Here is a 15,000-nt window from a genome sequence, read left to right on the forward strand (position 1 = left end):
CACACACACACACACACACACACACACACACACACACACACACACACACACACACAGTGCCCAGTCACGTCACCTCAGTGGCTGGCACAGGTGCTCGTTCCGTCGCTGGCTGTCTCCCCGGTGCCACCTTAACCCGATCGGGGCATTGCGTCACAGTAGACGGGGTGCTACCCTACCAGGGCGGACGTCAGTCACAGAGGGGGGACGCGTCGGGGGCAGGGAGGGTGGGGGGAGAGGGTGACTTGACGTCGAGGGGGAGGACGACACCCAACACAGGATGATATCAAGCATGAAATTAGTGTCTGCACCTGAAGACACGCTATGGAAAAAACACAGTAACACTTCGGTGTGTGTGTGTGTGTTTCTGTGTGTATGTGCGTGTGTATGTGTGTGTGTGTGTGTGTGTGTGTTTCTGTGTGTATGTGCGTGTGTGCGCGTGTATGTGTGTGTGTGTGTGTGTGTGTGTGTGTGTGTGTGTGTCTGTCTGTGTGTGTGTCTGTGTGTGTGTGTGTGTCAGTGTGAATGAATGGTGACTACAGCTAGGGAACACAATTCAGTGTGCAATTCAGTGTTGAGATCGATGGAATGTAATACACATGACTCACTGGTATCATATGACAGACATGATAGACATCTCCATGTAAAGTTGCCATCATTCTTCCCCAGACAATTTATCAAAGCTAGAGCTCTGTCATGTCATTGTTCATGGACTGAACAAGAGGGAATTTTAATTGGCCTGTCAATCAATCTCTTGTCCTCCTGGCTAGGCTGTTTATCTTATTTTCTCTCTCTAGTCTTTTCCTATCTCCCATCTCGTCCGCCTGTTATAAAGGAACAGGAACAGGTGAAAGCAGGGCCATTCGGCACTTAAAGGGCCAGCAGTACCAAGGAGCTGACGAGCTCGTAGATTGTCGCTCTTGGACCGTGATTCGGCTCGGCAAGAGCCTACATTTATTTCTTGTATTTGACTGATTCAGTGATCTCTCCCTTAACCTCTCTCTCTCTCTCTCTGACTCTCTCTCTCTTTCCGTCTCCCTCTCTCTCTCTCTCTTTTTCACTCTCTCTTTCTCTCTCTCTAGCGGCAGTACAGTTTGTGTTGTGTCTGCTGGAGCCAGAGCCAGAAAAGAGGCCGAGCATCAAAACAGCCATGGAGGAGAAATGGCTGAATGAGGGCTACGCCAAGAGACCCCTCCACACCGTCACCTATAAGAACAGGTAACACACCTCCACACCGTCACCTATAACAACAGGTAATACACCTCCACACCGTCACCTATAAGAACAGGTAGCGCACCTCCACACTGTCACCTATAAGAACAGGTAATACACCTCCACACCGTCACCTATAAGAACAGGTAACACACCTCCACACCGTCACCTATAACAACAGGTAATACACCTCCACACCGTCACCTATAACAACAGGTAATACACCTCCACACTGTCACCTATAAGAACAGGTAGCGCACCTCCACACTGTCACCTATAAGAACAGGTAATACACCTCCACACCGTCACCTATAAGAACAGGTAATGCACCTCACCTCCACACCGTCACCTATAAGAACAGGTAACACACATTCACACTGTCACCTATAAGAACAGGTAACACACCGTCACCTATAAGAACAGGTAACACACCTCCACACTGTCACCTATAACAACAGGTAACACACCTCCACACTGTCACCTATAAGAACAGGTAATGCACATCACCTCCACACCATCACCTATAAGAACAGGTAACGCACCTCCACACTGTCACCTATAAGAACAGGTAACAGACCTCCACACCGTCACCTATAACAACAGGTAACAGACCTCCACACTGTCACCTATAAAAACAGGTAACACACCTCCACACTGTCACCTATAAGAACAGGTAACACACCGTTACCTATAAGAAGAGGTAACACACCTCCACACCGTCACCAATAAGAATAGGTAACGCACCTCACCTCCACACCGTCACCTATCAGAACAGGTAACGCACCTGAGACCCCTTCACACCTATTAGCACAGGTATGACACCCACTACCACTCTACACCATCACCTATTAGAACAGGTAGCACACCTGCCTATAAGAAAAAGGTTCCACACCTGCCATCACTCCACATCACACATGGGTTCATGGTATACATGAGAACAAGTAGAGCACCTGAAATCCCTCCACACCATACCTTACATTACTTTACACCATCAGTGCAGAGGCTCATGGGAGTTGTATTCTTTTAAGAGGCTAATGGGAGCTGTATTCTTTTCCAGGCTGCGACCTGAGGAGCTGAACACGTCCATTCTGAACTACATGACGGAGTCACTAGGTTACGGCCTCTCTGATGTCATCCACACCGTCATCAACAACCGGCCCTCGGCCATCATGGCCGCCTACCACCTACTGCTCAAGAAACTCCTGCGGGAACAGAGGGGAGCTAAGGCCATGAAGGTCCATTTACTCTCTCACACACACACACACACACACACACACACACACGTACACATGAACTTATGAACACACACACATAAACTCATGAACAAATAAACTCCTGAACACACACATACACACACACACACACACACACACACACACACACACACACACACACACGTACACATGAACTTATGAACACACACACATAAACTCATGAACAAATAAACTCCTGAACACACACACACACACACACACACACACACACACACACACACACACACACACACACCCATACACCCATACCAGGCTAAGGGCTGCTTTTCTCTTCACTCTACAGAGAGCAGAGACCAGTGAGTGGGGGTTTCCCAGCAAGAACCTGTGGAGAGAAAAGACCAACGTCACACCAAAGAACCATCAGCAGGTTGGCGCACACACACACACACACACCACACAGCACGCGATGATGTTTCTAATCAGAGTTCAGGAGGGGCCCAAAGAGATGTCTGACATGACAGCCATGAAGCAAACGATGATTAGCTCAATTAATTGATTTAAATCCACAACGAGACTGTTCCTAAAAAAGTGGAGACCTGGCAATGTCTTTTTTTGTATTTGTTTCAGGAGCGTAATGGTACACACATCACTCTGGACCCTCCCCACACCGACACAGCCAATGGCAGGAGTGCCCGTCAGTCCGGCAAGGTTCCCAGGAGCCAATCGCAGGAGAGGGATTCCCTGAGTGGCAGGAAGAGAGCTGAGGAGGTGGCCAGGGAAAAGCAGCCGAGCACAGAACAGAGAGCTGCTTCACCGTCGCTGCCGTCGGTGGACGGGATTGGGGATGAGGAGATAGCCATCACCATAGAGACCAGAGAGCTGTTGTTTCCTGAAGGTATAGGAAGAGAGAAAAGCGAAGTCATCCAATTCAAGTCATTATTCAGATCCATTGAAATCCGTATTTTTTTGTTAGCAAAGAATTGAAGAACAGCAAATACAAAACTGTAGAACAATGTATATGAAAATGTAAATGTGTGGCTAAAACAACACAACATCCTTCCACAGACACACATACACACACACACACACACACACACACACACACACACACACACACATATTTACCATACAAGTTTCTACAACATTCGTATAATGCAGTGCGTGTGTGGTTGCCTGTTTTTCTGTTTGACTGCAAGTTCATTTGTTTATCTGTGTGTGTATGTGTTCGTGTGTGTGTGTGTGTGTGTGTGTGTGTGTGTGTGTGTGTGTGTGTGTGTGTGTGTGTGTGTGTGTGTGTGTGTGTTTGTGTGTGTGTACGTGTCTGCAAGTCTCTCCACCAAAGTGCTCGTGCAGAGAGGGCTCCGGTTCCAACCTCTGTGACTCCTCCCCCTGTGACATGCCCATAGCAACCGACGGCGTCGCCAAGGAGCCGTCTCCGCTGTCCGTCAAGCAGTCCCGCCCCGACGTGCTCCTGCCCTCCCACTCGGACGGTTACCCGGGCGACGAGCCTCCGCCGGCCCAGCATCACCACGGCGACGAGAAGCTGGAGAAGCTCCAGACCTTCTACTCGGACAAGGCCTTCATGATGTCTCCCAGGATGCACCTGGAGAGCCGGGCCGGCCAGCGCTTCAAAGACCTCCTGCTGGCCATCGAGGAGAAGGCCACGCCTCCCGCCCGTCTCTTCAGCGCCATGGAAACCACCAACGGCAACGGCAACGGTAATGGCGGCGGAGGTTCGCAAGCGTCGCCGCTCCCCAGGCTGCGGCACGCGGCAGGGGCGCTAAAGGACGGCGTGGCCCCGCGGAAGGTCACCTGGGTGGGGCTGGCGCGCGGCGGGAGTGTGGCCCCGGGGCCCGGCTCCTCCCCGTTCCTGGTCAACGGCTCCAAGCCGCCCGCCTTCGCCAGCCAGCGGCAGCAGGCGCTGGTCATCAAGAGCCTCCGGCACGCCAAGGACAAGCGGAGCAGCGAGGGTCGAGGAGGAGGAGGAGGAGGAGGAGGAGGTGCGGGTGGAGGAGGAGGAGGAGGTGGAGGTGGTGGAGGGGGCAGGATGGTCACTACGGGCGATGGGACGAAAAGGAACTCGGTCCAGCTGAGGGGCTCTGGTCAGCGGCGTGTGGGGGAGCTGAATCTGCCCATGCTGCCCGCAGCCTTCCACAGCAAAGCCAACAAGAAGAGCGAACTGCTGCGCATGGACTTCAGCTGAGGGTGGGAGAGAGGGAGGGAGGGAGGGAGGGAGGGATAAGGCAGGAATGAGAGAGATAGAAGGAAGGAGAGAAGGAGAGGAGGAGAAAAAGAGAGAGGATCATTCTTTCTCAAACTGCCATTCAAAGTTTCATGACAAGTATGATCCTTTGAGATCCATTCTCTTTCACTCCCTCTTGTTTTTCTATTTCCTCCATCACTCTTTCACTCTCACTCTTTCACTACATCACTCTGTCTGCCTTTCTTACTCTCTCTCTCCCTCTTTATCCACTTCCTGTCTTTCTAATTTTTGCTCTCTTTTGTCTTTCTAATTTTTGCTCTCTTTTGTCTTTCTACCTTTTCTCTCATTCTCTTTCTCCCTTGTTCCTTTGCTTTCTCTCTCTCTCTCTCTGTCCCTGTTTTCCATCTCTCTCAGGACAGTCCTTCAGCACTTGTTTGGGTGGGTCTGTGAAGTCGATCAGGGCATGTTCAAAGTCGTCAATGGTTGTCATGGCAATGCGTTGTCTCAGACACATCTACCCTTTTCGTGCCATGGGATGGGGTTTCTGCCTCGACCACACACACACACACACACACACACACACACACACAAAGCTAACACGCATACACACACGCATACACACAAACACACACACACATTTAGAAATGCATGCATGCACGTCTTGCAAAAACACATACATAAACCCCACACACATTGCATAAACAAACACACACACACACACACACACACACACACACACACACACACACACACACACACACACACAAACGCACAAACGCACAAACGCACAAACACAAACACAGTATTCCCTGCACAATACAGGCACCATAGAAGATTTAAAATAAAAAAAATCCAGGCCTTGTACCACCAGAGTGGAAAAGTCCTAAACCCTAATTATCACTGGTGCTGGGAGTATGTGTATGGTACACTCTCACACCAAACAGATGTTTCACTTTTTTGTATTATTTTAAGATTTAAAACATTTAGATTTTTTAATGTTTAATACTGCAATAAAAAAAAGAAAACGTTCCACGTCAATTCTCATTCTCCTACTTCGTTTGAGCCCCACATTCAGCGGGTATTGGGATTGGCTGAGGTATTTCAGAAAACACTACTGTGAATAAGGGCGCTTTTACACCAGGTCAGTATATTTGGCCAAAATCACACAGGAAATTAAATACATGTGTCCTTATTAGTTTTTACACACCGAGGACTGCATTTTTTTCAGTCTCAAGTTTATTTTTCATCGTAGTGAGTTTTGTCCTTGGTGTGTAGAGACTTATAAGAACACATGTATTTAATTACCAGCATCATTTCGTGCAAATATTTCGTCCGAAAATTCAGACTTGGTGTGAGTGGGTCTTTAGAGTTGTCCAATCACACACAAGATAGTCCTCTGTTTACCATATCTGTTTCCAGATATTCTGTTCATGTGAATGTATGTTGGTTTACCCTAGACTAGATCTGTGGTAACTTCTGTACTGTTTGTAAGGCCTTAAAGAAACACCATATATATTTTCCATTACAATAACACTGGGACACTGGATTATAATAGGGAGAATACAGCCTCTGAAAGTACCACTGCACGCCCAGAACACCTGTGTTGCGTTATGCAACGTTGGAGTGCTGCGCATGAACTTGACCCTTGTTGTCATTACCTCTGCCAAGGAGGTTATGTTTTCATCTGTGTCTGTCTGTCTGTCTGTCTGTCTGTCTGTCTGTCTGTTTGTTTGTTTGTTTGTTTGTTTGTTTGTTGGCAAGATACCTCAAAAAGTTATGGATGGATTTCAGGAAAGGTCGAAATGACCAATGACATTTTGTGAGTGATCCGTATTACCGCCTGGATCCAGGAAGCAGTTATGTTTTTTGCTTGGCGAAGGTTTGCACTCTCTGAGTGCTTTTCTAGTTCGTATGATGCACTGGATATCCTTTTGTTTTGGTATCCTTTTCTAAAACCCTGCACGTGTATAGGCTAGGCTACCCAACACAGTAGATGACTAGACACTAAAGACACAGTATAGATGACTAGACACTAAATACACAGTGGATGACTAGACACTAAAATCAGGGCGCTGCTGGGTTAAGGGCAATGGTGCTTAGTGTGAAGAGAGATGGCTTTTAATTTAATCCCTGGCCTGTCTGGGACACAGGGCCATTGTTATGAATGGGGATCAGTGTTAAGAGATGGTTACGGCTGTAATATATCTGCCTATAATCCTCCTCTCCTCTTCTCTGCGCTGCACTGCACTGCACTGCACTGCACTCATACTCTCACTGCTGAATTATGCACAGGGAAAGAAATCTTTTCTTTTTTTTGCTGCTGCTGCACACACCCTGAGGTGATGCTCAATTATTCAGGGACTGGGTACCACCTGTGTGTGTTTTGTCTGTCTATATGTGTGTGAGTGTGTGTGAGAGAGAAACAGAGTGAGAGAGGGTTTGTCTGTCTCTGAGAGAGAGAGAGAGAGTGCATGTGTAAGAAGGAGAGTGACAGAGAGAGAGAGTGTGTGTGTGTGTGTGTGAGAGAGAGAGAGAGAGAGAGACTGTCTCTGAAAGAGAGAGAGAGAGAGGGAGAGTGCATGTGTGAGAAGGAGGGTGACAAAGAGAGAGAGAGAGAATGTGTGAGTGTGTGTGTGTGTGTGTGTGAGAGAGAGAAAGAGAGAGAAAAAGAGTGCGTGTAAATGCTGCTCTCCTCCATCTCAGTCAGAGATGGATGGTGTGCGAGAGAGAGAGGGAGAGAAAGGGAGGAGTGATGATGAGAGATTGAGTTGGATGCGGTACAGCAGCCTCATCCCATAGCCTATCTCTGCCGGACCTTTGGCAGACATTGACTCAAGGTTACCTTCAGCTAACAAACCTGCTGAAGTCCACGCACAACATGGCTGCAACATCGCCTCGTTAACAGGAGGCCGAGTGTGGGATAATACTGTGATGAGGTTCTGTTTTAAACGATAACTTACTTGGTCAGAGTGTGAATTTTGCCATCGGAAATGGCAAGGGGGTGAGGTGGGGTTAACTTTCTCTTCTGGGATATATTTTTGACCGCACATTAATAGCTGTTTTTGCCGTGCTTTGAGAGAGTAACAGTCTTAAATGGAAGGGTCAACTCAACCGACCTCTAATTCACACCATGATTCTATGTGTCATCACTCACAGCTCAATGATCCTGAGAAGGTAGTCTATCCATGTGTGTCTGTTTGAATGCAGGGGCCATATTCACAAACAGGAGGTTTTCTTCAGTGCTTTGAATTTGACTCCCCCTGCCAGAACATAAATAATATTTCACATTTGCAACAAACCCTCGGCAAAGAACAAGAACAAGAGCAAGGAAAATAAAAGGATGAAAAAAGTGAGAGTCAAGTGAGTGATTTCTAAATTTAACCTCAAGAGGCTTTGTCCAATGCCTCGCTTGTGGTGTCTGAAAATGACAGTCATTTAGGCCAGGCTGCATGATCATTTGCTGCTTGCAAACCGCAGGCAACCCACTATCCCTGCGAATATTGAAAAGAAAGTTTTCCTTGTAATAAGAGGTAGACGAATAAAATGTTATGTGGGCTAGCTGTAAATTTGGACTTTAACCGTGACAACTCCTTTTTAGTGTGAAGTCTTGCGAAGGCAACCCTCACCGTCCCTCATCCCCGGTCTGAACTTTCCTCTCTATTAGCATGCGTCTCCCTCACGCGAGTCTCTCCGCACGGCTACCCTATCATTACCGGTATTATTTTTTATTATGCGTGTTATTTTTACTCGCGGGCCAAAGCGGAAAGCCGCACGCCTCATTTTTGTGTGTGTCTTTTTGCCTTTTTTTCCGAGTGCATTTCATTTTCTTCTCGGTTAATAAATGGACAGTTTGGTCGACGTCCAAATCCCAGGGAAAACCAGAGCACTGAAAGACAAGGGTACTTCAGAAAAAGTTCCCCATTTGACCTGAGCTCGAGAAGTTGACAGCTGTCTGTAGACTCCTCGGTAAGAAAATGCTTATGGCTAGTCATTTTCAACAACGTCAGACCTCACTCTTCATTTTATCCCCGGTCATTTTGAGTTTGTGGGGACTCTTCGTCTAATCTATCCATTAATTTGATACCGTTCATTGTCGCATTTCATCTCTTGGTTTCACAGCACAAGCCAATGGCTTAAGGCGCACGTTCTCTTTCAACAGTACTTTGAACGAATCATCGGGTTTGGCAATTGATTATCAATGAATAAAATTATACACACAGGACATTTCGACAGGCAAATACCCCCACCACGTCTGGACAGCGCAGACACTGATTTACCCGAATAACTGTGCGTCCGTTTAGGAGCGGTGTCGTCACATGGACTGGGCAAGTCCATACCTGCCTTTCGGCGCCACAGATGCCAGCTGATTCCTTCGGGAAGGCTTAACCATTAATGTGTACTAGGCCTATTTCATTTCATGTAGCCTATGGAGGGACAGTGTGAAATACTAGCGCTTCAAATGAGACTGTAGTCCAATGCGGAGTTGTATTTTTGTATTTTATATTGTATACTTGTGTGTGTGTTTTTAAAAATATATATTTTGTATTTATTATATTATAAATGTAGCCTATGTATAGATGTTTACCTAAAAAAAAAAACATGTGAAATTAAAAATAGTATTTCTAAGAACTATCCATGAGGCATGACCAGGCTACTTTATTTTGGACCAGAGACCAGTTAATCTGGTGATGGATAGGAGCGTAACCTTGTAGAAATGACCTCAGTGTTTCTTTTTCGGTAAACAAAACGCCTACACGCCCTCTATCAGATCCAGAGGTGTTTTTTTCCAAAGACTCGATTGTTTCAGCACTGAAGGTCGCAATGTTTGAGCCGTTATTAACCCTGCACCTATCTCTGTTTCCCGAGCTGCGGTGATGTTCGCAACGTTAATCCCGCTCTCAATAAATGATGAGGTCCCAAATGGCGGGGTCAAGTAGAACCGGCAAAAGCCTCGCCAGAGGGGCACTGTTGCAGGAAAAATCCCACGTGTCGGGGCAGACGCCTATGCCTGGCCTGGAAGTGGCCGGATATTTCCAGGTTTGATTAGAGAAAATGTCTTGTCAGGTTGACACCACCGCGGACCTCACACGGGGCTTTCCGCAGTTTTCCACGCAGATAACGGCTGAAATGTGAGGTGCACCGCGGTGGCCTCTGTCATCACCTCACTCGGACTCACATTTCTCAGGAAATAACGGCGGACTAACGGGGCCTCTCCGGTTTCTAATGACGCTCATGCATTATTGAGCGCGCTCTCCCGCGGCGCACCGGCACGGCACAGCGGTTGCTGAGGCCCCGGGCCAAGGCACGGGTCACAAGCGCGCACAAAACGGCGACGCGCTGGGAACACTAGACTGACACAGGTCCTGTTTAATTCATGCCACCTGCGATTAACTGTCAGTTTAAGATCAACACCAGGTAATTCCTTAAAATCGGCTCTGGGTCTCGCCTCCACCGTGACGCGGATTGAGAAACTGGCAGGCAGACAGGCAGACCTTTAAAACAAAGTAGAATTTGTAGTCAAACTTTTGCTGAGAGATATATGCAATAAAGAACTCCTCGACCGTTTCGTAAATAAATGTAGGCCTACGTCTGCCACATCTATAAGCTATTTTGCTTTTATTTCAGGAAAGTGTTGACGTGTGTGACATTGGAGCGAACACTCCATCGCCAGCCTAAGGCCGAGGGCACACCTCGCTCAGAGTCTTCTGGCTGTCTTGTCCACGGAGCTGTGAGGTGTTTAGAGAGGCGCCGCTGTGCATTAGCCTAACGCAAACAAAAACACTGGAGTCCGGTAAGAGAATCCGTGCATGCGAGAAGACGTAAATCAATTACTAATGAAGATTACTGTAATCGATAGCCTGTACGCTCCCTAAATCAAGACATCCAAGAAATAGCATGAGGGTCTGGCCATAACCTGAATGATTCGGTAGCCTAGGCCCAGGTTTCAGATGGGGTTGAGTCTATAAAGAATAAAACATAAACACGTGGCTTGTGAATCATAATTAATAAAACACTCAAGATTATTCCAAATGGTGTAAGAAGACTGCAAAGTCTACAGCAGTCTAATCCATTTGCAGCCTAGTCTAATAGCCTTTAAATACAGCCTAAGGCATTACAAATAACGATTAAAAAGTGTATGGATCCATATTGCCCGGTTAACGCCTAATCCGATTCTGGAGAAAAACGCTAAATAGATAAGAATACATTTTAGAAGCTTCTTCTTTTTAGACATGTACTGTATTAGACCTTTCAGCCTTAATCACTTAAAGTTTAGGCTAAAGCAAATAAATAGCTTAGGTTAGTCTTTCTGAAAAAAAAAAAAAGAAAAAAAACTGGCCTACAGATGCACTGAGGGGAGAGGTAGTGATTTGATTTTATATTTTGGAGTCTGGAGACTTGCTTTATTTCTGTTCAGAGGATTAAAAATGGGGAATGAGCCATTGGCTTCGTCAGAGATGTCGGCGGTGCTGCAGGCTGCGCTCAAATGAGGCATAGCCTGAACGCCTCCGCAGCTGTGCTCTATTGGAATAAGGCAGTGGTCCACCGACTGAAATGACAATGCTAGATCAGGCATCCACTTATAGGCCAACGGTATAGGTTTGATACAAGAAAAGACTTTGAACAAAAATGTCAAAATCCTATTTAAAATTGAATTGGTCTTATATACTGTTGACAAAACTCTGTTTGCAAAAACAGGAATTAAATTTGGTCATGGGTCTATGGGCTAGTTTGTGCAGACAGTGACTGCAGGACTATAATAAATTGTAGCCCGTCACTAGACCTTCACGACAATGCCTTATTTGACGTTGCCATTTGCTTCATATGTGAAAAGAACTGATTTGGTCCATCATGAAAAAATGATTGTGGGCAGGGGTGACAAAAAACTAAAAATGGGAGTAGGCCTAAAGAATGCATCATACCACCGTGCAGCTTAGGTCCATTTATTTATTCAAATGTTACAGTAGGTCGATAACTCTGATACTGTTGTAGTCCTTGTTATGTTTCTGGTATGTGTATTCCAGTATCCCACACACGAAGCTACATTTATTTGGGCGACAGTGGTTAAGAGGCTGACGGCTACACTCCCATGTCAGAGTCAGACGCAGATTAAAAAACAATAACAAATGATTGTACGGATTCACAGTTGCCATTTTTACCATCATACAGTTAGGCTATAACAAGCATCATCACATCGGTATGCAGGAGTATTCTTCAAATAAAGAAAAAAAACCTGTATTGACGTGAACCACCGATAAAAAGAAACAAAAATAAAAACGAAAAACAACAAGCATACCGCATTGACAACAAAATAACGATCTATAGGCTATAACCGTTCACATTCAGAATATGCACCTGGTACAGTTATAAGTCTCCCACACAGAGAAAACGTCTCTTTCGACGTTGTCCATGCTTCCCTCAACTAACCATGGCAGAGAGAATGAGCGGCCTTGTCATAATGGTAAACAGAGTTACTGATTTACATTAAAGATAAATACACAACTTTTAAAATAATAATTCTTCTTTTTTTTTTTTATCAATTAGTCTCCCCATGTTCTACACCATAAACATGATGATCAATCTCACAAGTCTCCTCTAATCGTCGTATAACACAGTCACTGTAGGCTACGCGGTGTACTACTGCCCCCTTGTGGTGGGAAGCGGGATTCCCGCTGCGGGAATGTGCTCATCCTCTCCTGTCCGTGGTGAGCAGAGGGGTCAGAAATCGCTAGGCGGAATGCACTTTTCCACCACACAATGTCGAAAATCCTCCATTACACATCAACATACCATCAGCATTATGGAAATGTTCGTTCAGAGACATCACACGGAACACATTACAGCGCCATACTGGACATATCAAATTACTAGTGGTGTCAAGAATAGTTCCATTATGGCAAGACCATCAAATAAATACTTGGTGACCTTTTCAAAATGGTTACAGATAAATATTTAATTACTGGAAAATCGATTTTTAGTCTGTACACTTTTAAACTGTACGTTTAGTCCCTTGAAATTCCACTAAGGGTGTTAGGCTGGGCACTGCCTGAAAGTATACTAGGAGTTTGAGTATGGACATGAACTATTGTTTTGGTCACAAAACAACACGTTAAAATAAAAAAAAAAGAGGTCAGTCAGAAAGTAAGGTCATTTGGATCTGAAGGAACTGAAACGTAGAAAAAAAAAAGAATATAATACAGTATATATATGCAACACACACACACACACACACACACACACACACACACACACACGCACACATGCACACACGCAACTGAGGATAATGTTATGGCAACAGGGAGTAAAGTGCCAATGAAGAAAAAAAGGCTCAGAGGAATCCGGTTCAGGTGTTTGTGTGTGTGAAAAAAAGAGTGCCTGAGTGAAAATGGGTTTATGTAAAAGAGCTAGAAAAAGGAAATATTGATGGCTGTGAATGTATGTGTGTGTGTGTGTATAGGCGCTGGCATGTGTAGTGCATACTAAGGTGTGTGTACATGCATATATATGTGTTCTAAATCCAAGATTTCTCTGAACCCTGCATGAAAGCTTTCACATGTCCACTGACATCACTCGCTCTATCCACATTCACAACCTCTCACACACACACACTTTCATAACCAACCATACACATTCACAAACATAGAAAACAAACATAATTTATATTACCTAAAACAGGAGCAAAAAGAAAAAGTCAAAAGGAAAAAAAGGCAAGAACCTAGATGCAATCAAGCAAAAAAAAAAAAAAAAAAAACCACAAAACAATAACAATTAAAAGAAAGATTAAAAAAAAAAAAGGAGGTCCCAAACAGCTCACACTCATCCCGCTATGCACATTGGACGTAGACATTTACACGTCACCGGTGCAATGCTTTTCACAGGAGACGTCTGAGACGTTCGGGTCACTCCCAAAAGGGTACTAGTGGCTTTATCGTGTTTACAGAACAGTGCAAGCCCGCTACGGCTTGATCGACTCAGAGTGCGCCCTCTCCTGGACAGGGTTTGAAGCGCACTCATCATTTAAGCGTAGATAAACTCAATGAAAGCCCACTAATGAGACAGAGGAGGAGAAAAAGAAAGACAGAAGCAAAGAAGAGAAGAAAAAAGAAAGAAAGAATCAACTGAAAATCGGCATGCTGACACATCACCACCTAAAATAAAGGAAAATATTTTTTGCCAAATGAATGAGATAGAAAATAATAAAAGCCCAGAATCCCATGTACAGTAGTCAGGTCAAAGGTCAGTACCCATAATCCCATGCTTAACACACACAGCGAGAGAGAGAGAGAGAGAGAGAGAGAGAGAGAGAGAGAGAGAGAGAGAGAGAGAGAGAGAGAGAGAGAGAGAGAGAGAGAGAGAGAGAGATACAGTATTAACCTCTGGTTCTTCGTTATGGTCCTTGATTGGTTGACGAGTTTGAGACAGTTTCCACTGGCATTAGTTCAGGTGAAGAGGACAGTCTTCAAGTTGCGGGGAAAGAAAACGAGGACTCGTGTCAATTCTCAAACCTTTGCTTGGTAACGGTTCAACTTGTAAGCTGCAAGATGTAGTTATAACTCCCTGGGTTCCCCCAGTGTCCCGTATACAAAAATAATATACTCCCAGTCTGGTAAGTAGATATTCAGTAAGGATCCCACTGGCCACATCAAATGGACTGATCAAGAGTGTGTGTGTATGTGTGTGCGTGCGCACGCGCCTGTGTGTGTTTGTGCGCGTATGTGTGTGTGTGTGTGTCATTCAGTCGCTGTACTGTATGTACACTGACATCAGAGCCATCAGTGGGTCAAACATGAGGTTAGAAGACGAAAACAAATAGGCCCCAAAAAAAGAGCTCCCATTACCCCCACAAGGCATTAATGTACTGGACATTCAAGTTGTTGTAGATACAGATATGTGGGTGCGTTCAAGTGAGTGCATTTGTGTGTGTTAGATATACAAAACTCCCAAATGAGCTTCTGAACGTGTGTGTGTGTGTGTGTGTGTGTGTGTATGTTTGTGTGTGTGTGTGTAAGTAATTTCACCATTAACACAGTGGGGTTTGTGGCAGCAGCAGCAGCAGCAGCAGTAGCAGCAACAGCAGCAGTATAACCAAAGGCTCCTACTATCTCAGCTGGAAGCACATTTCCTTAGGAAACAAGCAGATCTCTGGGGCTTCACTGAATTCAGAGCCTGGTGGCTAGAGGAATCGTGGAGGTACTGGACCCGATCGAACCGAACCGAACCAAAGTGAACCAAAACCAGACCCGACCGGCCCTGGGGGAGGCCTATACCGAAGATCTCCATCTAGGCACGGAGATCCCTCAACGGAGGAACAGGCCCTTGCTGTGGAGGAACAGGGTCTCCTGATGCAGCTCCGTGTTGAGGACCTGTGGATCCAGT

General features: G+C 45.7%; 1 protein-coding gene across 1 annotated transcript in view; it reads right to left on the reverse strand.

Moving 5' to 3' along the window:
* Positions 1 to 11,553: 11,553 nt before the first annotated feature.
* selenoi (selenoprotein I) overlaps positions 11,554 to 15,000 on the reverse strand; it is a 22,976-nt gene continuing 19,529 nt past the window's right edge. Inside the window, exon 10 of the mRNA XM_062550741.1 lies at positions 11,554 to 15,000. This exon is cut by the window's right edge and continues 526 nt beyond it. The gene's annotated coding sequence lies outside the window, so the exon portion shown is untranslated.

The sequence above is a fragment of the Sardina pilchardus genome, chromosome 12 (genome assembly GCF_963854185.1).
Source record: "Sardina pilchardus chromosome 12, fSarPil1.1, whole genome shotgun sequence".
NCBI classification, from domain to species: Eukaryota; Metazoa; Chordata; class Actinopteri; order Clupeiformes; family Clupeidae; genus Sardina; species Sardina pilchardus.